We start from the raw sequence: 24021 nt of genomic DNA on the forward strand, positions 1-24021 counted from the left end.
AGAAGCTTAAGAACAAATCTGATAAATTCCCTTCCCTGGGTTCCAACCCCAATCTGTCGTCTTTCGTTACTATGGTCACATCTGAAATTCAAAAACTCAAAATACACAAAAAGACTGGGAATGTATCCCCTTCTGAACTGCTCGCCTTAAACACCCTCAAAAAATGCCACTCCCTTGTCATCAAGCCTTCGGATAAGGGAGGCAACATTGTGATCATGTCGAACGAGCAATATAAAAACATGTGCCAAAAAGTCTTGTCCAATCGGGACTGGTATAGGCCTATTCCCAGGACCAGCATTGCCAAATTTGAGATCCAATTTTATGCCCTGGTTGATGGTGCCTTCTCACAGGGCATCATCAACCAGGACATTTGGGAATTCCTACGAATAAAATTTCCAAAAATTCCAACTTTCTATTGTCTACCGAAAGTTCATAAAAACTGTACAACACCACCAGGTAGACCCATAGTCTCCGGCAATGGGGCTATTACGGAACACTTGAGTCTTTTTGTAGACTCCTACCTTAAACCATTCGTCGAAAACCTGCCCTCATACGTGCGGGACACCATCCACCTATTACAATCCCTGGAAGGCCTACATGTCTCAGCACATTCCCTACTGGTAGCTATTGATGTCGAGGCTCTCTATAGCTCAACTCCCCATCATTTAGGGTTGACTGTGGTCAGACACTTTATCACTCAAACACACAGAGATGACAAAAAACTCTGTGAGTTTGTCATTATGGCCCTCGAATTTATCCTGCACCATAACATCTTTTCTTTTGATGGCTCTCACTTCCTCCAGGTACAGGGTGTTGCGATGGGGACCTCCTGTGCCCCGTCCTACGCAAACCTGTACCTGGGGGAGTGGGAGCAGTCCTTCCTTTCCGACGAGGCTTTTAGATCACACACTCAACATATAGCCGCATGGTATCGTTACATAGACGACATTTTGGTGTTGTGGGAAGGCTCCGTAAGCCAACTAAACGAATGCATAGAAATGTTGCAGCATAACATTTTTAATTTAAAGTTCACTGTGACCCACAGTGCACATAGCATTACATTTTTGGATACAACCATTAGCAAGAATTCTGAGGGAACTCTCTCTAGCAGCCTCTTCCGGAAACCTACCGCGGGCAATACCATCTTGCACGCTTCCAGCTCCCACCCCCTACCGTTGATCCGAGCGATTCCCTACAGCCAATATTTAAGGCTGAGACGGAATTGCTCTGATCAACAGACATATCTGACGGAAGCTGCCGCTCTTAGAGACAGACTCCTCCTGAGGGGCTACTCTTCTACGCTTTTAAAAAAAGCGTTCAAACGTGCTAACAGACATACTCGGCGGGAACTCCTCTTTGGTCCTCAAAAGAAGGTTGTGATGGATCCCACCACTAGGATCATCATGCGGTTTACAAACCAACATGAATCGATTAAAGCTATCTTCAACTAATATTGGCACCTTTTACACTCTGATTCCACCCTACGTCCACACTTACCCGCACGGCCAGCGATCACCTATCGGCGTACCAACTCCCTGCGTGACCATTTGGTCCGCAGCGAATTTGTTAATGAATCACATGGGGACCCTTGTAAGAGGTTTGGAACATTCACATGTGGAGGATGTTCTATTTGCAGATTCATGAATACACAACAGAAAGTGACCCTTCCGAATGGGCATCCGTACAGACCACGCCACTTTGCAAACTGCAAGACAGAGGGTGTGATATACCTTCTAGTCTGCCAATGTCTTCAATTCTATGTAGGCAAAACCAAACAAAAATTCTCGTTGCGAGCCTCACGGCACATCACTGCCATGAGGAAAGCGAATCCCGAACTCCCACTGGGTAGACATGTGGTGAACGTGCATCATGGTACCTTCCCCAATATTTATTTTTTGATTTTGGATAGAGTTCACCCCAGCCCGAGGGGTGGGGATTGGAACAAGGTCTTGCTACAACGGGAAGCCCGCTGGATTGCAGACCTTGCTGCCACCTCACCCCCCGGCCTGAATGACCATTTGAGTTTTAGACCCTTTTTAGAGGGTTTTTCCTCTGGGGTTTGTGAGAAAGACTTATAAAGTGCTGATATGTAGAATGCGGTTATGTCTCTCCTGGCTGTCCTCATGTATGCAATTTTCATGCGCCACTATTTTATATTTAATTTCTCATTTCTTCTTCCCTCATACAGGCATATCATCATTTGAGGCACACTGTCGGCGTCGCTTGGGAAACATCTCTTTACCACAGCTCTGACCCCTCTTTGTCCCGCCCGGCGCACGTGGCCCTCCCGGGAATTTTTGTCCCTTGGGGCCCCCCCCCTTGGGTACCCGGAACATACTCGCGGGGTGATTCGCGGCTTTTGGCTGCTTGTCTATGCCTGCGGATTTTGGTGCCCCCTTTTGCGTCGGTGGGCGTTTTCTGCATGACCCCCCCCCACGGTCCGCCGTGGGGGGGTGCCGTGCAGTCATCGCCCAGGGTCCCACTGCCCTTGCGGTGCCCGGTCGGCGACCTTCCGAGGGCACTAATATAAGAGTTTGATACTCCACACACCATCCGAGGGCATTTATATATGAGGCTGATGACTCTATCGCCAATTTATATATGAGGCTGATGACTCTATCGCCAATTCATTTAGGCGTATGTGTCTATTGATGGCCCCTGCCCCTTTAACTATTTACCCCCCCCCCCCGCTAATTAATTTTTTATGTGGTAATGCTCCCCGATCAGCCCCCCCTGATGGATTGCTTTGCAACATTTTAGTTGGTGCACATCCTGCCTGCATATCAGCAGATGGGGCAGATCACCTTTGCGCAAGCCCCTTCCTTCCTTATGCCAGGGCTTACAATTTTCTTTTTTCTCCCCGCTATACTGAGCGGTGTCTCAGTGTGGAGCGGCTAGCGGCGCGAGATTGAGCGGCGTTGCCACGGGTCCCCCTTTCTCAGCGTCATTGGCTGGATCGACGCTGTCTCCACGGCACCCTTACCATGATTGGAGCGGTAACGACGCCAAATTGAGCGGCGTCCTATTGTTGCCATGGTTTCCCTCTCCCAGCGTCCGTGAATTGACGCTGTGGGATCTCCATGGCACCCGCACCTTGATCTGAACTGCGGTATGATTGGCGGGATTCAAACGCCAATCATTACCGCACCTACCTCCTCTTCCCCTTTATATGCAGCCACCAGACGCTGTGTCGGGTGTCACTGTCCGACTCGGCGGTGGTGGCTAGAGACGATTTAAACCCACTTTAGACACTGGAACACAATATTACAGATAAGGTAAGGTTTTTCTGCACCACTTGGCCAATACTGCTCCTCTTTTGGTTACCTTTGACCATGATGTGCTTTTCAGTGTGCCTGTCTTAGGAATATCCTGTTCAAGCACATTGGGCAGCACTATATACAGCTAATACCTCTCTCTTGCCTTTTTCCACAGAGTTCTTCTGTGGGAAGTCGCTATTCCTGACAATTCTCACAGCTAATCTTGCGCTCAGGGGATATCTGTTCCCCCAGCCTGCATTTTGGTGGCACCCACTTAGACCTAATCACCACATTCCTCATACACCAACACTGGGGTAAGTTACGATTCTTCAGATCATTTTTCCACACCCGGCCTGTATGCAGACCCGCATGACGTGCGACGTTCATGCATCTTCAGCATATGGGTGCTTGCCGCTTAGACGTGCGGCTTTTATGCATTTTCAGTATTATGTAGATTCTGCTTCCTTATATTACCCCAGCAACTAAGGCTTCCTCTCCTTTGTACTTTCAGACAATTTTCCTCTTTTCCCTCCCCTCTGGTTCTTCGCTTGCTGGGCCCTCGTGGGTTAGCGCCGTCACCCTTGGGTGGCACTTTGGGACCAGTGTGGAGAAGGCGGGGCCAGAGACACGCCCGTTTCCTATTTCGGACTCCCGGCGTCCTGTGTGTTGTTGCCCCCGAGAATTTCTCCGACAGTTAGCCTCTCTTCTTGGTTATGCTTGGGTATGTGTCCTCCTTTTTTTTTTTTTTTTTTTTTTTCAGAATAATGTCAGATGCAAAGGCATGTTCAATGCATTTGTTTCTAATTACGCTATTTCATGCTTTATTATGTAGTGTAAAGTCCGCCTACCATTTGCCCTTGATGAAGGGACTCCTGCAGTCCCGAAACGCGTAGGCTCAGGTGGAAGACTACATGAACATACATTTGGTTCGCTCACCAGCATAATCTTGTTTTTATTGTCAAATTGATCTTTCTATATGACTGTATTAGATTTTTTGTGATATGTATATTTGTGTTAATAAAACTGTTTTTGTTTTTACTCTGTTGCCTTCAAAGTCCCACCACTTCTTGAGGGGTTACTTTCTTTTCTGTGTAAAAACACAGAGCAAGGTTAGAAGGAAAAAACCAGATGGAAAAGAGTATAGAAATCTGAAAACAGAGAATAGAGTAAAAAGGTGGCAAGGTAGGCAAGGGGAAGAAGGGGGGGGGGTAAAACATTTTCTTTAACCCCTCCCACCCAAGGCATTAAATCGCAATAACGCCAGTAGCCATGTGGAAGGATGGCTGGAGGAATTCCTTCCACAATGGCAAGAAATGACCCCCAGCAACTTTGTTCTGAGGATAAAAGAAAAAGATTACTCTCCGAAATCTGATGCGCAATATCCCTGAAGATTCCTATTCACAATGTTGTTTGCGTCTTTTTTCACACAAATAGCTTTCTTTTGGTGGTATTTAATCACTAGTGGGTTTTTAATTTTTTGTGCTATAAATAAAAAAGTCTGTAAATTTTGTGGAAAAAAAAAAATGCCTTTTCTTTGTCATAAAATTTTGCAAATTAGTAATTTTTCTTTATAAATTTTGGCCAAAATTTATACTGCTACATATCTTCGGTAAAAATAACCCAAATAAGTGTAAATTATTTGGTCTTTGTGAAAGTTAGTCTACAAACTATGGTGCCAATCACTGAAAATTCATCACATCCGATCACACCTGATTTACTGAAGGCCTATCATTTTTTGAGACACTAACAAGTCAGGAAAATATAAATACCCCCCCAAATGACCCCTTTTTAGAAAGTAGACATTCCGAGGTATTAAGTAGCATGGTGTTTTTTTTTTTTTTGTTGTTTTTTCCCACAATTCTTTGCAAAATTAAGATTTTTTTTTTTTTTTTTGACATATTAACAAGTTATTTCTCTCGCAGAGCATATGCATACAACAAATTACACCCCAAAATTCATTCTGCTACTCTTCCTGAGGATGGTGATACCACATGTGAGACTTTTACACAGCCTGGCCACATGCAAAGGCCCAACATTGAAGTAGCATCTTCAGGCGTTCTACGAGCATAAATTACACATCTCATTTCTCAACCACCTATTACACTTTTGAAGGCCCTGGAGCACCAGGACAATGGAATTGCCCCCAAAAAGACCCCATTTTGCAAAGCAAACACCCCAACGTATAATCTATGAGGCATGATGAGTCTTTTGAACGGTTCATTTTTTTTCCAGAAGTTTATGGAAAATGAAAAAAAAATGAAAACGCACGAAAAATGCATTTTTTTTACACAACGTCCATTTATCAGATATTTCCAACACATAGCATGTACATAGCAAACATGACACCCCAAAATACATTCTGCTACTCCTCCTGAGTATGGTGATACCACATGTGTAAGCCTTTTACACAGCCTGGCCACATACAGAGGCCCAACATCCAAGTAGCACCATCAGGCATTCTAGGAGCATAAATGACATATATAATTTCCTGGCAACCTATCATTTTTGAAGGCCCTTCATATTTCTAACACATAGCATGTACATACCAAAAATTACAATCCAAAAAAAATTCTATTGCGGAAAGGGTGAAAAAAAGCATTACCTGTGCTTTTAGTAGTATCCACAGAGGAGAGCACTGGTCCAGGCAGCAGGCAGGGATATGCTTAGCGACAGCAATAGTAATTATCCAGGCAGCAGGCAGGAATATTGTCTATAGTCAGCACAAGGATATTGTCAGCACAGCACAGTACATAGAAATTGTCCTGGCAGAGACAGCCAGCACAGCCATAATATTGGTCCTGGTACACTGTTGCCTGCAGACACTCATTGTACCGCTCTCCAGCCCTTCATAAACATACTGCCTCTTGCTACAGCTAATTATTTGCATAGTCCAGGTAGCGATGTGGTCCGTTCATGCAGCAGGCTAAGGGCCGCAATCAGGTAAAGCCTGTGCACAGGGGTAGAGGCTTCAACCCACCCAAATCTCTATGAAGCCTCCGGACTCCAGACCCTAATACGGAAATTCCGAAACCCGGAGAAAACAAAAAAAAATTGTTTTCTCCATCCGGAAAAACAATTCTGGAGCCCCTCACATATGTGAGGACCCCTGTGTACTACAGAAGCAGGGCAACAGATCAGTCCAAGTGGTAGGCAAAAGCATAGTCATAAAACAGGCCAGGGTCAGTTCACGTGGAGGCAGTCCCAACGGTAGGCAGAGGCATAGTCAAAAGACAGGCCAGGGTCAGTTTACGTGGAAGCAGTCCAAACGGTAGGCAGAGGCATAGTCAAAAAACAGGTTAGTTCACGTGGAAGGCAGTGGCATGGTTATTTGGGGAGTATGGAAAATGGTCAGCACAGATGATGAAAATGGGGAAATTTAAAAATATGGGCTAATATTTTAGGGATGTATGATAAAGTTGTAAGCATTCACCAATGCAAAGGCCAGGTTGGGAGGGACACTGGGGACAATGGTATCTGGTATCTTTTCGAAATCCTCTTTTGGTGCAATCGCGACTTTTTTTCCCTAAACGTCTTTCAGGACAGCACTTGAGAGAGTGACTCCTCCCCTTGCAAACAGGAAACCTCTTCCACCAAACTTTAAAATAGGCTCCTTTCCACACATTGTCAGTTTTTGTGTTTCCTCCGGAGGGAACACTTCGTGGGGAAGTCAGGGCTCCCAGGTGCGGTCCTGGGAGCTCAGGTTTCCTGTGTGTTCACCTCATGAGAGCTGTTCCTCCCATTCCACAGCTGAGGTTAGGTGCTGCTGGCTGGGCTCCCTCTCCCTCTTCATCTGGGCTCAGGGTGAGTCTGACTGTCGTGGGCATCGCTCCTAGGCGGCGGTAAGGCAGACGGTGGCCGTTTATTGTGTTTTTTACTCTGGTCCACCGCCTGTTGCTTATTTCACCGCCGCCATCTTGGGGATGGCAGCGGGGCTCCATACGTCGGAAGTGAGGCATCCGGGAAGGGGGCGGTGCCCACGGAACAGGCGTACGGCGTCATTTCCACCGGAATTCGCAGGGGGAAAGGGGAGGAACGGGGCTGGTGCTTATTTGTCGGTTCCGGTCTGGCACACTGGCTCCAGCAAGGCCCAGGTAAGGGGCTGTTGTATACTGTCCTCCTTGTACTGTGGGGTCTCTTTCACTCCCCCCCCCCCACACGGCGGCAGGGGCCTGTCTGGGCACATGAGGCAGTTTAGTTCTTACTGTGCACCTGTGGTGAGCATCCTTGGAAAAAGGACAGGTTGTCTCACTGGGATGGTTTCTTCTTTTTGTCTTATGGCAGGCCAAGAGCTCTGATCCAGTGGCAAAAAGGAAATGCCCTTCATGTAAATCCAAACTGCCTGAAGGATGGAAGACGACGTTATGTCAAGCCTGTATTGATTTGCTAGTTAACGAAGAAGCTTCTTCCGCTTGCAGCGACTTGATTGCATCTGTTAAAAAAGAACTTGATGCGACTATCCAATCATTTTCGCTCTTTGCTAGCAAACCCATCCCTGAGTCAGCCTACCACCTCACAGTCCTCTCAAGGCTCACTTATAGTCCCGACGGTGGAGACTGAGGCATCTCCTACCCCAGAGGGACATTCCCCCTCTCAATCTGAGGATTCTGATGAGGGGGAGGAAGGAGAAAATTTACCTTCAAAATTTAAATTGTCTTTAGAACAGGTAGATGGCCTGTTAAAAGCAATCTATACCACACTGGGTCTGAAAGAGGAAAGAAAGGAGTTACTTCTGCATGATAAAATGTATGCAGGGCTCAGCGAACACAAAAATCGCAATTTCCCAGTACACTCAGTTATTTCTGAGACTATTAGGAAAGAGTGGACAGAGCCAGAGAGAAAACCTTTCTTTCCCAAAGCCTTAAAAAGGCGTTTCCCTTTTGATGATGATCCAGCGGCGGTTTGGAACAAAAGCCCCAAACTAGATGCTGCGTTTTCCCAAGTCTCCACGTCAATAGATTTGGCATTCGAGGACATGGGGGTGTTAAGAGATCCCATGGATAAAAGAATGGACCAGCTACTAAAAAGGGCATGGCAATCCATCATGGGAAATCTTAAACCTGCTATGGCGACTACGGTGGTATTCAGGAATATGGAGTTCTGGTTAGATCAACTTAAGGCCCATATCTCAGCAGACTCACCAAAACAAGAAATTTTGGATTCATTCTCGACTCTGTCTGCCGCTGTTGCATTTATATCTGATGATCAGCGGGAATCAATTAAAATGACAGCTAGGTCTGCTGCCTTGGCTAACTCGGTCAGAAGGGCTCTGTGGTTGAAAACTTGGCCGGGGGACGCGGCATCCAAAAACAAGCTGTGTGGGATACCGTTCCTGGGAGACTTGCTTTTTGGTCCTGACTTAGATGTGGTTCTAGATAGAACAGCTGATAAAAAGAAGTCTTTCCCTATCAAAAAGAAAAAACAGCCTGTTAAACGTTTTTTTCGTTCCCAAAGGGCTCAAGAATAAACCAAACCCCAGGAGAAAAGAAAAAGTTGGGCATCGCAGAAGGGAAAGGGAAAAGGAAATGTTCTTTTCCATCCTCCTGCAGCCTCCGGTAAAACGCAATGACTTGTGGGGGGAAGGCTTCAAAGTTTCCTCCCCCTTTGGGCCAGCATAACAGAAAGTCAATATATTTTAGACATGCTGTCCCAAGGTTACAGGATAGTTTTCAGATCGCCCGCCAGAAAGATTCTTTGTAACAAACTTACCAAGGGATCTAGCAAAGGCCCTGGCCATGAAGAACCTTTTAAAGGATCTGAGGCACCAGAGGGTAGTGATACCAGTATCCCCAGAAGAATAGGGTCAGGGCTTCTATTCACACATATTTCTGATAAGAAAACCATCCGGAAACTTCCGTCTTATCCTCAACCTAAAACCCCTGAACAAGTCAGTCCTATACAAAAAGTTTTGTATGGTCTCAATTTTCACAGTCAGGAACATTCTGACAAAAGATTGTTTTATGGCATCAATCGAACTGAGGGATGCTTGTCTTCATGTTCCTGTAGCACCTCAGTCCCAGAGATTCCTGAGGTTTGCGGTGAATATGGGCAGATTATACATCTTTAGTTCAGGGCCCTTCCCTTCGGCCTGCCGTCAGCTCCTCGTATTCTTACGAAAATAATAGCGGAAGCTCTCGCCCTTCTTCGATTCCGGGGGATTGCGCTAATTCCATATCTAGACCTCCTCTTTTTTGCCCCATCCAGGGAAAAGTTGCAGGAGGATCTGAACAGAGCCCGCAGTCATTTGGAGTCACTAGGGTGGATAGTGAATGTTCAAAAATCGAATTTCATTCCAGCTCAGCAGGTAGTGTTTCTGGGTTACTTGATAAATTCGGTGGAGCAAAAGATTTTTCTCCCAGAAGAAAAAAAGATCAAGGTTCAAAGGGTAATAATGACACTACGAACAAATCAACTGATTTCAGTCCGAAAGGTTATGTCGGCTCTGGGGACATTAACCTCTTCTATGCCAGCCATCCAATGGGCAAGGCTGCATTTCAGGGCTCTCCAGAGGTTCCTTCTAAGAACATGGAACCACAGGACAAAGTTTGGATACGAAAATAGATACCCACCAGAGTCAAATGTTCACTTTGGTGGAAAAGCCAGGTGGTACTGCAAAGAGGTGGTCTTTGGTCTTTTCCGACCGGAAAAGTGGTCACAACAGACGCCAGTTTGCAGGGATGGGGGGCCCACGTGGGTCAGGCCTTAGCACATGGAACATGGTCCCAGTTCGAGGCCCAAAAATCCTCAAATTGGAGAGAGCTAAAAGCGGTTGCCCTGGCATTAGCCAACAAGCATCGAAAGGATCATTGGCTAGATGGCCAATAGATGGCTATTTCTGTAGCCTATTCTCAAATGGGTTTATCTTCCCCGCTGGGAATTGGGGCTCATTCAACGAGAGCCCAGGCCACTACGTGGGCAGAAAGAGCTGGTGCCACCCCAGATCAGATTTGTAAGGCAGCTACGTGGTCAAGCTACTTAACGTTTGTCCGTCATTACAGACTGGATCTCCTGTCAGCAGGGGATCAGGCTTTTGGCAGAATGGTTCTACAGGCTGTGGTCTCTCCCTAGGGGGGTAAGTCTCTATTATCCTCTCAAGTGCTGTCCTGAAAGACGTTTAGGGAAAATTCAAGTTAGACTTACCGGTAACTTGTTTTCCAAGAGTCTTTCAGGACAGCAGCATCCCACCCTATTGTGTATATGTATGTATATATATATATATATATATATATATATATATATATATATATATATATTATATTTATTTATTTTATATACACACACACTGTGATTAATCATATCTCGATTGTGTTCCAGTTTGGGGCCGGAGGTTCTCTACTACTACTGGCAATGTGTGGAAAGGAGCCTCCTTTTAAAGTTTGGAAGAGGTGTTTCCTGTTTGCAAGGGGAGGAGTCACTCTCTCAAGTGCTGTCCTGAAAGACTCTTGGAAAACAAGTTACCGGTAAGTCTAACTTGATATTTTTTGCCGTCTTCGGCCTGCTTCTGATAGGGGAAGTGGCACACGGCCTCAGAGCGAAGGTCTTCTGGGGGGGTCTGTGATGATAGATGAGGGACGTAACAACTTCTATGAATTGTAGGAAGGGGGCGGGGCTTTCTGTGGATTTGGTGTAGACTATGTAGGAATTATAAACGGCCAAATGGATGAGATAAATTGCTACCTTCTTGTACCAGAATCGGGACCTCCTTATCGACAAATAGGGCTGAATCATTAGATCATTGAAATCCACCCGCCCCATGTAGAGATTATAATCTTGGACACATACTGGCTTTTCAGAGGGACCTAGTCTTCTTTGAACCTCAATTGTGTCGTCATGGATGGTGGACATGTGCACGTCCCTTTTTATCCTTCCACCTTAAGGCCAGCGCTGCTTTGCATCTCAATGCTGCTCTTTCCCCTCCTTCGTAGCTTTTTGTTTGCTAGAGATTGTGGGTTGCCCTTCCTATTTTTTCTGGAGGCTCCACAGGCCAGGGTTTTTGCAATGTATAGGTGTTTGAAAAGGGGCAGACCAGTGTAGAAATTGTCAAGGTATATGTGATATCCTTTGTTCAGAAGTGGGTATGCCAAGTCCCATACAATCTTTCCAGTTGTGCCCATGTAGGCCGGGCACTCGGGGCTGGAGCTGGGGATCTTTTTCTTCATATATGCAGAACGCATACAAATATCCCGTGGCTCTCTCACAGAGCTTGTATAATTTTACTCCGTATCTGGCCCTTTTGCTAGGAATATAATAATAATCATATGTAATCCTATGAGCCTCCACTGATTTCTAGACAAAATAAAAAACTCAAAACTAATACTCTTTTTGATGATCAGCTGCTAGCGTTACACATGTCTCATATCATGCACAAATCAAATGAAGATATATAAATATGCTGCGCTATCAAAAATGTAAATGTGTGTGATATATAACATAAAAGTGCAATCCATGCAATATTGCAAATAAAGTGATGATGTGCATACACTTAAAATGTTACATATGACATCCAAAAAAATATACAAAAACATATTCTCAAAGATAAAGTGCTACAATGTGCTAGTGCAATATTCTAATAACAATCAATAAACGTTCAAAAATTCATCCATGCGATTAAGTGCTGCAGTGTTTTGTGCAATATTCAAACGAAAAGTCCATAAGTGCTCCAAAAATCATCCATGCGATTCAGTGAATGCAAAAGGTAAAGTGTTGTAACCACACACACAGGTGCTCCCCCCCTAGGTGATAGCCGCTCACCTTAGGGTATGTGACCTTGCTGTTAGGCTTGGTCAAAACACGCCTTGGAACCACAAAAGGGTTCAGAGTAAATCAGGATCCTGGGTTGGTTTCACTTGTGCCTCTGTACATCAAAGGGGTGCCACTTTTACCTTACTTAGCGATGTTTGTGGATTATCTGTTGAATTTTAATTTACCATCCAAAGCTTTTATTGAAGTTGTTTATAGGTAGGAAACTTTTCATTTCTGTCCTAGTGACAACATTGACACCAGTCATGAAATTAAGGAAAATCTGCAATGCTGACATAGCAAAATTTTTTTTTTTTCAGCCCATGGTTGCTGCAGCACCCACTGACACCTAACAGCTAATTCCAGGAACGTGTGTGTGTTAGGAATATTTCTATTATATAATTTCCAACCCTGTCACTTTTGAAGTTGTGGACCAGTGTTAATTTTGGCAGCAAATTTTCGATTTAGTTTTAGTCTTGAGCTACTTTCACAGAGTGCTTTCGCAGTGGAGTGGTGCGATTGCAGGATGTTAGAAAGTCCTGCAAGCAGCATCTTTGGGGCAGTTTGGCAACACAGATGGTTTTTAACCCCTTCTCCGCTAGCGGGGATTAAAAGCTCCCCGCTAGCGGCCGAAAAGCACGGCTTAAACGGCGCTAAAGGGAGCTGCACTTTAACGGCTACAGTGTAAAAGTAGCCTTGTGCACCGCACACACAATCGGATTTTCCGACAATAAATGTTTGATGTGAGCTTGTTGGTGTAAAGTCCGACCGTGTATATGCTCCATCGACCATTTGTTGTCGGACTTTCCGCCAACAAATGTGGACTAGCAGGTTCTCAAATTTTCCGCCAACAAATGTTTGTTGTCTGACTTTCCGATCGTGTGTACACAAGTCCTTCGGACAAATGTCCATGCGTGCTCGGAACCAAGCATGAGCCGGAGATATAGCTAGCGTTAGTAATGGAGATATCACGTACGTCTTGTATGTCACTACGTTCATAATTGTTGGCCAACATTTGTGTGCCGTGTGTATGCAAGACAAGTTGGAGCCAACATCCTTCGAACAAAAATCCATGGTTTTGTTGTCAGAAAGTCCGATTGTGTGTACGGGGCATAAGTCTTTTTTGACTAAAATGCCATTTTAGAGTTAGTCCCATTTTAGGATTCTGTAATTGTTTGTCCTATTTAGACGACTAAATCTCCAGTACATTTTAGTCGACTAAAACTCATTTTGAGTTGTCTAAAATCGAATGGATGTAGTTAAGTTGTGATGCATTTAAGCATTTATCTACAATTTTTGTACTCATTATATACTGCTGGAGTCAAAACTCAATTGTTATTATTTCATGGTATTGAGGTTTGAACTTGCACTACAGACCAGTGTTAATTTTGACGTCAAATTTCAATTTAGTTTTTAGTCATGCTCTTTTGACTAAAATGCCATTTTAGTTTTAGTCATCTCAATTGTTTTAATCGTTTTTTAGTTGACTGAATTAGTATTGATTTAGTAGACAAATGTTTTAGGCGACGAAATTAAAACTGTTGTGGACACGTCAGTACTTTTATTTAAGTGTGGTGGACTTATCCTGTAGTGCACCACTTTTTCTATTGGATGATTTTTGATCTTTCTGATATGTCAATCACCTTCACTGCTCAATACGCCCTCTTGAACCTCAAATCTCTAGGCATAGACCAATACACTGCATATTTTCACAGCAGCAAAACAACAAATGCAAAAGCATGTAAAACACCTATCCTATCCCTACGCAAAACGAAATCTAGGATTAACACTGTCCTCTTGCATGCGAAACTCACTGATAAAGTTTGAGAAGTTCCAGACTGTCTGGCAGCCATGGACATTCTGCTACTTTCCTGTGGGATTTATTAAAGACCTTCTGATCATCTAACAGTGCAAACAGATCTCTATGCTATATTTTTTTCCCCCCTCCAATCAGCCATAACTTTATGACCACCCACCTTTTATTTAGTTGGTCCCCCTTTTGCTGCCAAAACAGCCCTGACCTGTTGAGGCATAGACGCCACTAGACCTCTGAAGGTATGCTGTGGTATATGGCAACACACTGCCAGTAGTAGATAATTTTTAAGTCCTGTGGGTTGCGAGCAGGGCTGACATGGATCTGGCTTGTTTTATCAGCACATCCCACAAATAATTAGATTGAGATCTGGCAAAGTTGGAGGTCAAGTCAATGCTTCAAGTTTATGTTCCTCATACCATTCTTGAACCATTTTTACAGTGTCATACATTTTCCTGCTGAAAGAAGCCACTGCCATCACAGAATACAAACATGGCTTCCATGAATGGATGTACTTGGTCAGCAACAATGTTTAGGTTGGTGGTATGTGTCAAGTAACACCCACATGAATGGCTTGCCTTCTTCCCATTCTACATCCTGGTGCCATCTCTTACCCTGGTAAGCGATGCACTTGCACCCAGCCATGTAGTAAAAGTAAATGTGATTCATCGGACCAGGCAACCACTTTCCATTGCAACGTGGTCCAATTCTGATGCTTACCTGCTCAGCGATGGGTACCCTGATCAGTCTGCGGTTTTGCAGCTCCATATACAACAAACTTGATGCCTATTTTTTTTCTACTTTCAACACATCAACTTTGGGGACATGTTTACTTGCTGCTTAATATACCACTGACTTTCAGATGCCATTGTAATGAGATAATCAAAGTTATTCACTTAACCTGTCAGTGGTCATAAAGCTATGGCTGACCTGTGTAGGTATTCCATGGAGACCTCCATTCTGGGAGCCGCAAATCACTGTAGGTTAATTCTAATAGGTTGATTAAGTCCAAATAAACATAAATATGTTGAAAGTTCCACAACTTGGAATGGGGAAACCTAAAGGAAAAGTGTTTTGACGTTTGTATCTCAAGGACGATTTAAAGCGGAGTTCCACACAAAAATGGAACTTCCGCTTTTCGGAACCCTCCCCCCCTCTGGTGTCACATTTGGCACCTTTTAGGGGGGAGGGGGGTGCAGATACCTGTCTAACACAGGTATTTGCACCCACTTCCGGCATAGACTCCCATGGGAGTCTACGCCTCTTCCCGTCCCCACCGCGCTGTCTCCTGGGAAACACACAGCTCCCAGGGGAGAGCGGGGACCACTTGGGACGCGCAGCGCGACTCGCGCATGCGCAGTAGGGAACCGGGAAGTGAAGCCGCAACGCTTCACTTCCTGATTCCCCCACCTAGGATGGCGGCGGCAGCTGCCGAGAACCGAGCGGGATCTCGGCATCGCCTGCCGACATCGCTGGACCCTGGGACAGGTAAGTGGCCATGTATTAAGTCAGCAGCTGCAGTATTTGTAGCTGCTGGCTTTTAATATTTATTTTTTTGGGCGGTGTAGGTGGACCCCCACTTTAACTTGTAATCTGTAGTAATGGGTGAGCACTCTACGGGGACCATGGAGACAGTGCATGAAACAGAGCATCCTAGGAGCACTTGACATTCAATGTAGCAGTATATACAGTATGTCAGGGTGGATTTAGCCTGTAAACTGTAATGGTAAATGTACATCTTCTGAGAACCCTCTACAGGGACCACTGAGACACAACACTGAGGCTAAATAATCATCCACAGTTTGAGTTTCCAATGCCACAGAAGATCAAATATGAAAGCAAAGTTTACTCCATCAGGACTTTCAAATCTGGGAGATGCCATTGATTATATAAACTGCAGTATCCATGGGAGATATTAGCGAGGAGCCATGTTGTAGGCTCATTAGACTGAATGTAGACACCACCTGACCAGTTTGGTTGGAACAACCAACTTCATAAGAGACTGAGTACAGTACACAGGCAACCTCCCACCCATTGCTTGGTTACTCTTCATTGCTTCCAAAAATCTGAGGTTTCCTATAGTGGGATAGGATTGTAGGGGAGGCACCCAGGGTTCATGTCCTTGAAAGCTTTACCAGTATCCAATCACACCTGAAGGTACAAAACTAAAACCCAGTGTCCATGAATACTTTGCCTGTGTCCTGTATTATACTCAATATGGAATATTGGGTCAGATTCCTCTTTCTAGTTGCAGGTGCCTGCTACGTTGTCCAAACCTGTTGTATCAAGGAACCATGTTCATCCTACTTTAGTCTCTGGCTTTTTGCAGCTTGGCTGTTAGTGGTAGTAAACTTTAAATTGCTGACAGAAGAAACCCTATTGGTCTCCTGTCATAAATGCTTCCTTCTGCCTGTCAGCCGTCACGTACACTGGTGAACATTTACAGCTCCAATCTGTGCTGCTGCAATGTGACTCCTGTGCGCATGTGCTGCAGTGACGACGTGCCCAGCCAATCAAGCAACTGAAGGCCCAAAATCCAGATGAAGATGAAAGCGCCCGAGACTGGCCAGCTCGTTCGCAGGGCTGGAGAACTTGGTTTGACTGATGGGTCTGTCATAATGTGCTGTGCATACTAGCACATCATGGCAATAACCCACCTGGGGGGCCCCCAAAAAAGAGAAGACAGTGGACTTTTCTACTGCTTTAAAGTGGTTGTAAACCCTTACAATCCAGGTTTTACTACAGGTAAGCCTATAATAAGGCTTACCTGTAGCTACCCTGGGGATCTCCTAAACCTGCATGGTTTAGTGGGTATCCCCAGTTTCTGCATGTGCCGACGTCATCGGCACATGCGCACTGAAGAAATGGCTCGTTTGTGCCATTGCTTCAGCTAGTGTGCCGTTACCAGGGCTCCTGCGTGCATGCGCGGGACTGACATAATTGCGACTCCGGCCAATCACAGCACCGGAGCCCGCGATACCCAGAAGTAACTCCGTGAGCAATGTCACCAGCCAGAGCAGTGTATGGGAACCGCTGTGGTGGCTTCGATCTAAGGTGAGTATTTCATATTGAGCTAGTATGCTATGCATACAAGCTCATTATGTCTTTGTCTTGCAGGTTTTTTATTTTGTGGGTTTACAACCACTTTTGACCTGTTGGATGTAGTTATCCGGTCAATGCTCAAGGCTTGTAAGTTACCTTTTGCAGATTTACTGCCACACTTGGAAGGCCTTACTTTTGCATCTAGGATTTTGACCTTCTATAATGGGTTGTAGGCCAGCATCTTGCCTTAAGCACCAATGGCGCTCAGATTTGAGCTTTGGCTGTCTTGTTTCCTCACTCTTGTCACTTGCACATCCAGTCAGGCCTCAACTTTGGTGGGGCCTAATACAATGCTTTTGATACTTCAGGGCTCTCTTTGAGAACATTAGACGTGTTCTTATTCCTACTTGGTGACATTCAGCTCCAAGAGTCTCTGTATGATGGCCCTGTCCAGCAAGCCGCCATTCTGGTTTTGCATAGGAATATGGTCTTTTGCTGTGGTCCTTCCTTTGTGCCGAAGGTAGTGTCCTTTTTTCCTATAAATGAGGATTCAGTGCTTCCATCACTTTTGTCCTAAGATTGCTTATCACAAGAAGAAAGCTTTTCTAAGCTTGAGTATGGTCCAGGTTGTTTTCCAGATAATTTAAAGGAGATTTATAGTTTGTATTATGACAGTGCTGTTATAAAATACCAAACAATCGCTATATTTGCAATCCGACCTAAGCAGTGCATAGTAAATTTATCACAGGAAGTAAATGTGTGGGCATCCTAAAGTTTACAGACTTCAAAATTAAGATTAATAGGCTTAGACCAGAATATACCATGGGTAAACGATTTTATATTTTGACCATGGATACGCTTTAAGGCCAATACTAAAAGACAAGGGTACCTCCAGTTTCTAGCTCATTCCACAAGGTTGTTGGGCCACATGGGCTTTCTCCAATCAGTCGGCGATTTCACAAGTCTGAAAGACTGTTACATGGTCATCTGTTCACACATTTTATAAAGTTTGAGTTAATGACTTGGCATCTTTTTGGTTTCTAAATTTGCAGATGGCAGCATAAATGTCTTTGCTATGAGGAAGGGTTTCTTTCTCTGTTCTAGCTTTTTGCTGTTTCCCAGCCCTGTTATAATCCAGGCTTTGGACAATCCAAATTGTCCAGATTAAAGTTGAAATTAAGTCTTTATATATAAAATCCACTGACAGGCAGGGTTTTTTATAACAGAAGAGATCCTAGTGGTCCCTTCTGTCAATAATGCCCCCCTGCTTGTGAGTAATGTGATCTGAGCCACACATGCCCATATCACATTTACAGCTCGCTGTGTTCCGCTGCGATGTGACTCGCATGTGCAGAAGTCTGTCATAATGTGCTAGTACGCGCTGCATACTAGTACGTTATGGCTAAAACTGCAGGAAGACAGGCGGTTTTGTTTTTAATTGATGACTTTACTACAGCTTTGAGAGCGCTGTCTCCATCACTGAAGGAAAGAGTAGAAATTTCTGTAGTTTAAAGTGTGTGGTATGTGTAAATAAAAAAAATTATCCTATAACTGGTAATCGTGCAGTCATGCAACGCTGTACCCAAAATAAATTTATGTCCCCCAACCCCCCACAAATAGAGCTTTCTTTTGGTGGTATTTGATCACCACTGGGATTTTTATTTGTTGTGATATAAACGAAAAAAGACTGAAGATTTAAAAAAAAAAAAAAAAAAAAAATTGTTTTCCACTTTCTTTTTTAAAAAAATATCTAAACAATAAATTTTTGTCATACATTTAGGCCAAAATGTATTCAGCTACATCTTTGGTAAAAAAAAAAAACCTCAAACCTTTATTGGTTTGCGCAAAAGTTATAGCATCTACAAACTATGGTGTGTGTGTGTGTGTGTGTATAATTACTGGAATTTATGCAGCTTTTACTTTCTGACTGCCTATCTCATTTCTTGAGGTGCTAAAATGGCACGGCAGTACACACCCCCCCCCCCCCCCCCCCCATGACCTCTTTTTGGAAAGTAGACCCCAAGGAATTAGCGGAGAGGCATGTTGAGCCCATTGAATATTTAATTGTTTCGTTAAGTGTTTGACTTTTTTTTTTTTATACACAGTTGTCACTGAAATGATAGTGCATCCGGAAAGTATTCACAACTCTTCACTTTTTCCACATTTTATGTTACAGCCTTATTCCAAAATGGATTAAATTTATTTCCCTCAAATTCAATAAACCCTACCCCCCAATGACAACTTTAAAGAAGTTTGTTTGAAATCTTTGCAAATTTTATTAAAATTAAAAAAGGAAAAACAATCACATCTACATAAATACCGTATTTATCGGCGTATAACACGCACCTCAATTTAGGAGGGAATTTTAAGGAAAAAAAACTTTTAGGAGGGAAGTTGAAGGGAAAAAAACTTACATTTAAATGCCCATCATTGCAGCCTTCTCAGTGCAGCCATGTCAGTGCAGCCATGTCAGTGCAGCCATGTCAGTGCAGCCATGTCAGTGCAGCCTTCCCCAGTGTCCAGTCCAGCCTTGCCCCAGTGCAGTCTTGCTGAAGCCTCTGAGCTTCAAAATCGCCGACCGCGATTTGAAAATGGCGCCGCCGGCGCCGAAATACACAGAGCCGGTCCTCGGCTCTTCTCGGCGGCTCTCGTTTACTTTCGGTTCCACACGGACGGTGAGCGGAGCTATCCGAAAATAGCCGAGTATACTCGGCTAGGTTCGGGCGGCGCTCGAGCGAAACCCAAAGCCGCCGAGAAGAGCCGAGGACCGGCACTGTGTATTTCGGCGCCGGCGGCGCCATTTTCAAATCGCTGTCAGCGATTTTTTCGTTCTGGATCGCAGGGGATCGCCGTATAACACGCACCCGCGATTTTCCCCTGATTTTAAGGGGAAAAAAGTGCGTGTTATACGCCGATAAATACGGTATTCACAGCCTTTGCTCAATGCTTTGTTGAAGCACCTTTGGCACCAATTACAGCCTCAAGTCCTTTTTGAGTATGATGCTACAAGCTTGGCAAATTCCCATTCTCCCATTCTACGCCGGACCTCTCAAGCTCCATCAGGTTGGATGGGAAGCGTCGGTGCACGGAGATGTTCAATCGGGTTCAAGTCTGGGCTCTGGCTGGGCCACTCAAGGACATTCAGAGAGTTGTCCTGTAGCCACGCCTTTGTTATCTTGGCTGCGTGCTTAGGGTCATTGTCTTGTTGGAAGATGAAGCTTCGCCCCAGTCTGAGGTCTAGAGCACTCTGGAGCAGGTTTTCATCAAGGATGTCTCTGTACATTGCTTTATTCATCTTTTCCTTGATCCCGATTAGTCTTCCAGTTCCTGCCACTGAAAAAACATACCCACATCATGATGCTGCCACCACCATGCGTCACTGTAGGGATGGTATTGGCAAGGTAATGAGCTGTGCCTGGTTTCCTCCAGACATGACGCTTGCCATTCAGACCAGAGTCCAATCTTTGTTTCATCAGACCAGAGCATTTTGTTTCTTGTGGTCTGAGTCCTTCAAGTGCCTTTTGGCAAATTGCAGGTGGGCTGTCATATTCCTTTTACTGAGGAGTGACTATAGAGTACTTTTGCCGCTGCTATGGACCTCACAAAAAACTTTTATACAAAATAAATCCCCCCCCTCAAAAAAATTTAGTCATATCGCCCGAAGACTACACATGAAAAAGCTGCAACCATTAGTTAGTGACTTCACCACTCTAATTAGGGGGGTTTGAAAATGATCGCCGCTGCTAAAGGTACAATTTCATCACTTTATAATCAATTATATGGAGTAGCAAATCTTAATAGACCCTCTTACGTTCAGAGGTGGGAGGAGGACCTGGGACGAACTTTAGAAGACACGGACTGGTCTAACATATGGCTCACATCTAAGTCATCTTCACCCAACATCTTAGCACTGGAGACAAATTATAAAGTCCTAACTCGCTGGTACCTTGTACCCGCTAGAGTGGCAAAATATTCACCTAATACCTCAGCTCTTTGTTTTCGAGGATGCCCAGAAATAGGCACACATTTACACATATGGTGGACGTGCCCAGTAATCCAAACCTTCTGGAAGGAAGTCTTCGTGATTGCATCTAAAATATTTAAAAAAATAATACAACCAGATCCATATATAACTTTACTTAATCTAAAACCGGAATGGTTAACACACTCTCAATTCAAACTTATGATCCAACTAATAACGGCTGCAAAACAAACAGTGGCCAAGGCATGGAAATCTCCTACATTGGTACTAGCAGAAACAATTCACAGAATGAATAATACAATGTCCCATGCTAAGATGGTAGCCATCGATCAAAATCAAATTCCAAAATTTGAAAAACTTTGGCATCCTTGGATAAAACAACAGTTCCTGTCAAACATCAATGACTCTGTCCTGTTGCCATGGTAACAGATTAAATGACTTACAGAGACATCCATTCTAAGGCTTCAAAGAGAACTAAAAAGAATAATAAACTGACGAGCGGGACAACCTTGTGGACCATACCTCTACCTTTCTACCCTTTTTCTTCTTTCTCTTTCCTTTTCTCCACCTTACGATTAAAGCTCATTATCAGAATTTATTTGACCTATATACACTCTACCTGTAAACAATATGTATAGTAGGTATAAATCATTTAAATACCTACAAAAGTAACTAAGGAAATGATATATATCTTTAATTTAGGTTTACGTGACCCCAATGTTTAATATTTGAAATTTCATGATATTTACCTATATAAACCCTACTGTAAAACAATGAGCTTACTTTATAGATCCTTGTAAACTTACTTTATGTATCTTTATAATATTGTATACTCAATAAACTTCTTTTGACAAGGAAAATGATCGCCGCATCGATTCAGCACGATTACGCCCTTCACGATTCGACATCGATGCGGTAGCCAGCGTAATCTATTATGCATGATGTCATTTCGGCTCCTCCCCCCGCACAGCAGTGTCTTTGCACCGATCGGCTGCCTGAGCCTGGCCCCGTTCCCCCGACAATGGATGATGTAGCCTCAGCATGCTGCCCCCACCCAGGCTCTCCCCCCCCTCAGGATTTGTACCTGTGGACAGTGACCCCTCTCATCTCCCCGATGGGTGGGCGCCGAGCCGCACAGAGCTGTGAGACAGATCACTAGCTGTCATCACATCTGTGGGATAGCAGTGCGGAACAATCAGGGTTGCCGAAGTCGCACTTGCGACTGGGCCCTGGAGATCTTGCACTGGGGGGGGCCCATGCAGTGACAGTTTGAGAAAACAGACTGATTTCTCCTGTCCGTAGGACAGGAGAATCAGTGTGTACATTTAGGGGCTAGTGGTTGCAGCTGAGAGAAGTGTCTCTGACACTCGTCTAACAGCCCAGCGAAGTTTACTCCCCCTCCCAGCAACGGACGGGAGATAAACGATGCATACAGCTGCCCTTCCTCCTCCTCCTCTCGCCCCCGTTCTCCCCCTGTGTCTGCCCGGTCCGCCCACTCTCCTATTCCGACGTATAGCTGTGGAGGAGAGGGGGGGTGTGCGCGGTAGATATGAAGAACAGTCAGCAGCTACACATTCCAAGCTGTGTGAACTTCCAGCCTCATCCCTGAATGAGTGAGCACTGCATTTTTCATTGCACATTGATCACTGAACTGTCCCTTTTATCTCCCCTATCTGTCTCCCTCCCCCGCTCTGTTCTTCCAAGATCCAGTTAGCACTAAGCCACTTATGCATCCCATATATTGATCGCTTTTTTTTTTTTTTTTTCGTTTGGTCATTACACTAGAAAAAAAGAATCCTCCGACAGTGGACCAGTGGGCGAACAACCAGGGTTGCTGTCCTGCACTGCTATTGACAGTGCTGGTCTCGGTCTCCATGGCGGCAGCAGCAGCGCATTAGAACCTAGTGCTGGCTACTTGGCGCATCATGTCTGCAGTCTCTGACCATCTCCTGTATCATGTCTGCAGTCTCTGACCATCTCCTGTATCATGTCTGCAGTCTCTGACCATCTCCTGTATCATGTCTGCAGTCTCTGACCATCTCCTGTATCATGTCTGCAGTCTCTGACCATCTCCTGTATCATGTCTGCAGTCTCTGACCATCTCCTGTATCATGTCTGCAGTCTCTGACCATCTCCTGTATCATGTCTGCAGTCTCTGACCATCTCCTGTATCATGTCTGCAGTCTCTGACCATCTCCTGTATCATGTCTGCAGTCTCTGACCATCTCCTGTATCATGTCTGCAGTCTCTGACCATCTCCTGTATCATGTCTGCAGTCTCTGACCATCTCCTGTATCATGTCTGCAGTCTCTGACCATCTCCTGTATCATGTCTGCAGTCTCTGACCATCTCCTGTATCATGTCTGCAGTCTCTGACCATCTCCTGTATCATGTCTGCAGTCTCTGACCATCTCCTCTAGTATTTTTTTTTTTTTTGGGGGGAGCCTGGAACTTCTCTAAATTGTTGTCTGCTGTGTTTAGACTTTGCTGCATGCAGGGAGTGTTGTGTTTTTTTTTTTTTAAAGAACATATAAAATAAGTAAATTAAGTTCTCCTGGCTGCTTGCATTCTTTTTATGAAAACCGCGTGCAGTAATCATGATGCATTGCGGAATCAAATCATTGACATGATAATTGTTATCGAATTGAATCGATGGGCCAGTTAAGATGCGCAACTCTAACACAAATAATGATACTTAAAAAAAAAAAAATGGTTCACTATTTCAAGAAGCTATGTAGCAAAATAAATATATAAATACCTATCCTAAATTTCATGAACCTAAAGAAACAATAATATGCAATAGTATATCAAACTATGATAAAGTACTCTGATCTGATTTTTCATAAAAATAAGTCCCAAATAAAGTGCATGTGCATCAAAAAGTGATGAGATGTGAAGATCGAGTGCTCCAAAAAACAGTTCTTGAAAGTTGTGAACACAATTGCTCCCACCATCCTGGCATCCACCAGGAGTGTGCCCTAGAAGCTCACCTTAAACAAAGACCATACCAGGTCTAGTAGCGCTTTGATATGCGGATCCTTAGAAGCAGTTCACATTCCACTCTGCTGCATCAGAATCCACAGCGTGTTTGGCGAGACTTTAATATATGGAACCTTTTAAAATCACATTCCTCTCTCCTCTCCGTATAGCATAAACTAGAGCTGCACGATTTTGGCTAAAATGAGAATCGC

The 24021-nt window shown here is 44.4% G+C and overlaps 1 protein-coding gene across 2 annotated transcripts in view; it reads left to right on the forward strand.

Moving 5' to 3' along the window:
• The window catches only part of CTCF (CCCTC-binding factor), a 445740-nt gene that overhangs the window by 145605 nt on the left and 276114 nt on the right, over positions 1-24021 (forward strand). The gene's annotated exons all lie outside the window — the stretch shown is intronic.

The sequence above is a fragment of the Aquarana catesbeiana genome, linkage group LG11 (genome assembly GCF_042186555.1).
Source record: "Aquarana catesbeiana isolate 2022-GZ linkage group LG11, ASM4218655v1, whole genome shotgun sequence".
Taxonomy (NCBI): Eukaryota; Metazoa; Chordata; class Amphibia; order Anura; family Ranidae; genus Aquarana; species Aquarana catesbeiana.